This window comes from Grammomys surdaster, unplaced genomic scaffold, assembly GCF_004785775.1.
Source record: "Grammomys surdaster isolate TR1022 unplaced genomic scaffold, NIH_TR_1.0 124594, whole genome shotgun sequence".
NCBI lineage: Eukaryota > Metazoa > Chordata > Mammalia > Rodentia > Muridae > Grammomys > Grammomys surdaster.
Window position 1 is genome coordinate 3,863 of NW_021619567.1, and position 3,984 is coordinate 7,846.

At 40.7% G+C, this 3,984-nt stretch overlaps 1 pseudogene; it reads right to left on the minus strand.

Moving 5' to 3' along the window:
- Positions 1 to 3,024: 3,024 nt before the first annotated feature.
- LOC114636604 lies at positions 3,025 to 3,981 on the minus strand (annotated as a pseudogene).
- Positions 3,982 to 3,984: the final 3 nt, after the last annotated feature.

The window sequence follows — 3,984 nt, forward strand, 5'->3', positions numbered from 1 at the left end:
CCTGAAGCAGCTCTTAGACTGCGGGCAATGCCTGTTTAGAATTCTCCCGACCTACAATTCGCTGTCACCTCCTGGGCCAAGTCTGTACCCGGTCAACACCTATTCACTTAGACCCTATCCCCTTAACCACACTTCCTGCAAACACAGCCATGGCTAGCTACCATCAGTGCTGTTCGTTGTTTACCAAGTGTCCAGGATACCCTTCTCCTTGTTCAGTTTTCTGTAGAGCTCTACCCAAGACAGCATTCCTCAGCTGGTGTCTCATGTTCAGGCCCCACATTGTGTTACATTCTGTTGTGGGCCAGCGGCCACAGTCCACCGGGAACACCTGAAAGGGAGGCTGGGAATGGAAGAAGGGACAGGAGGGCGGGAAGAGATGAACCCGGTACAAAGGTATCTGATCAAGGCTGGATGCTTTAATGTTCCTCTTTCAATTGAAAGGGGAAGCCCCACCTCCACCACCCAACCCCTTTGCTTCAGGACAGAGTGGGTGAGGGGAATGCATCCTTAATCACCTGCTAAAGGTGTCTCCAGGAAAGCTCAGCAGGCAGTCTATTCATCTCTGCAACTGTAGAAGGTCCTGGGTCAGCCAAGGTGATTAACATCTGAGTCCTATTGTTTTGGTCTGCAGTGTTAAACAATGTCTCTCAGGCCTGCTCAAGACTGGGGAGAAGGGCACAAGAAATTAAGAAAAAAGGGGTAGACTTGACAAAAAAATTACAAAACGAATAGAAAAATGTAATTAAACGGATGACAAATCCAAAAAAAATTACAAAAAAGGAGAAATTTGTAATGAAAATTCTTTTTTTTTTCGTGTTTAATCTTCTGCTTTACTCAGGGTATTTATATTGAGACTTGAAACCTAAGAAAGTATAATCAGGTGTGGAGCATACCTTTAATACCAGTGCACAGAAGGCAGATCTCTGTCAGTTTGTGGTCAGCCTGGTTCTACAGATCAAGTGCTAGAATAACAAGGGCTACACGAAGAAACTGTCTGGAAAAAAATTTAAAAAAGAAAAAAAGAAAAGCTGAAGTATAAAATCAAACTGAATTTTGAAAACCCAAGTAGAGGTAGAGGGTGGGTAAGAATGTGATCTGGTTGTTCTGTCTTATAAACATGATAACTGTTTTGCAGATTACTGTTCCTTTATACCTAATTATACTTACTATATAGTGTAGAGGGAAAAGTTCTGGATACTGGGTATATAGAATCCTTTTTAGATATAAAATATTCTTTAGGCTTTCTTTAGGAATGTGGAAAGACCAGTCACCATTACTGGAACTGGCCGACCTGCAAAGAGAAAGGAAAGAATGCAATTTAGTCAGATGGAACCAAGCTGAGAACCATAGTGACAGGGCAAGGCCGAAGTGACAGGGCAAGGCCGAAGTGACAGGACAGGACTACATTCTTGAGAAAGATAAGCGTACAGAGAGTTTTCATCTGATCCTGACTCATGTAGGTTGGGTTCCTTTGGAATGTTCCACTATTTTTATGTTATACCACCCTAGCAAACCCCTCACCCCCTCCTCATTTCCTTGGTTTGTGGTTTTTCCCTTTAAAAACACCCCTCAAACTGGCAGTCGGGGTCAATTCAGCTCCTGCGTGGGCATGGGAATTGACTGGCAGCTAGTTGTCACGCCCTAATAAATAACCTCGCAATTGCTCCGGTATATGGTGTCTCGAGTAGATTACTGGGTGGTCGCGACTTTCTGAGACTTGAGAGAGGGTCTCCCCTCTGCGGAGGTCTTCAATAGAAAATAACAGGAAAATCGGCTTGGCTGTGGTTACATTGCCTCCAGCTCTCCTGAAGAACTGTGGGCTGAATCTAAATAGACAATTAAGAATTTCCCTTCTTTATTATGCTAGAACATGCTCTTTATATGTGCTCTTTATAGAGGCATGCCACTAAAATCGAAGGTGGGGTGGTGGTGAAATCTTTACCTCTTACTTCCAGTAACCACCATCAGTCTCCTCAGTTATCAGAGTCAAATGCAAACGTTTAACAAGTATAATACATCATCACATTTTCCAGAATTTCTTCCAAATGATAATTTAAAAATTAAAATTCCTAACCAAATCCAGGATCAGCAACCAGTTACTGGGTGATGACCGATTATAAACATAAACGCAACTACATAATTAACACGTCAAGTCTACTTTGGCTCTCAAATAGAGTAACATAGATGTGGAAAACTTTGTTAGGATAGATGTGTGCATATGTGCATACCCATGTGATAAATTCTAAATGGGTTGTTATTATTTGTTTGTTTTTCTTTGCACAAGTCTATGATTTGTTATTTTGAGGAGAGCCAACCTCTGTCAAGATCAATCAAGAAGAAGGACAGCAATTTGTTAGGGATCGCACATACCTTTAAAATTTCCACGCATACCTTCCATGTTTAAAGTGTTATAGTAAACATTCTGTAAATTCTTGGCTGAAGCCTAAGCAGAAAAAAGGTCTGTGTTGACAACAGCATTTACTGCCTGGAGTGAATCAGAAAAGTAGCAGATTTTGAAATGTTTGCTTGGACTAGAAAAGGTAACCTGAAAAAGAAGTTTCAAATGGGAAGCTGAGTTTTTCTTCCCAGGCTAAGTTATTGGACTTTTTGAACAAGTCCGCTACTTGTATCTGACATAATTAAAACTTCTTATATTAAACATCGTTAAAATGCTGTTTTCTTTTGATAACACTTTAGTGAAATGCATTGGTAAAAGATCCAACAAGCCATAAACATGAATAATGTTAATGCCTGCCACTTGGAAGCACAGAGATTAGTAAATAAATTTCACTAAATAAAATGAAAATATTACCTAAAGTTTCTAAGTATCTACAACATCTAAAGTGGGATTTATTTGGTGGACCTCAATAAGTTCTCAGAACATTTGCTGTAACTCAGGTAGAAATAGGCAAGTCTGTAGTCCAAAAGGGTATTTCAGCTAAAATAAGTCAATTTTCACATCTGCAGTAGTTTAGAGATGGTCACTGTTGTGTTTCTGCAGCTCTTCAGGCTAAGCGACCGTGATCAATGCTTTAGAGGGTTAGGTAGATTCATTTCCCTTTTGTTCAACAACGCCTCATCTCTATGTAAAACCTGGTCTCCAGTCCCACTATCCAATATCTGCCTTACATTAGGTCTTTCTTCGGGGATATTACACAAAGTAATTACATTATAAAAGGCCACCAGATCACTCTGCTCAAATGTTACAGATGGTTTCAGTGATGATCCAGGAGCAACGAAACTTCCTCCAATGATTCTCAGGTTGATAAATTTGATTTTCCAAGTATTTTCCACAAAAGGGCTACAGATAAGTCCAAAAATTTGTTCAAATATGCCCAAACAAGAATTTCCTCGGTGGACAGTGCCTGCAACTCCAACCATAACTAATCCATGAGGAGAAGATGCACATTTTAGTCCCTGAGGATCAAGGTTGAGACTGAGAAAAAGAAATTCCTCTCTCACTAATGACAGTCAGCGAAGACTCACAATTTCTGCTCCTTGGTAGTCTGTCATGTTTTGTTCTGAGGTATTATAATAAAACCTAAGCTTGACATCATGCCAGAAGTGCTGTGGGCCCCATTCATCTTGAGGTGGTCCCATAAAAGGATTCTGAGAATTAAGAAGTTCAAAGAACCAGTGACAGAATTCTTCAACTAAGCGATGAAAATCAACCTTTTCAGCTTCTTTATCTGCCTTCGCCTGCTGCTCAAAGAGTTGGATGTCCTCTGTCTTTGTAACTGGCTCTGCTGCCTCCTTCAGTTTGGGTGACTGTTTTTCCCAGTAATCTTTTGCATACTGAATAAGATTGTGTTTTTCAGTAGTTGGAGGTACAACCACTCCTTGTGTTCCCAAATACCTAACTATGACTTCACGGTGGACTTTCTTGCGCCTCATAAGTTCTTCTAAGTTTTGGCTATACTCTAATATTGCACGAATAGAATCTTCGCGGTCCACAGGCTGCACCAGGCGGTTGGTGACGGTGTC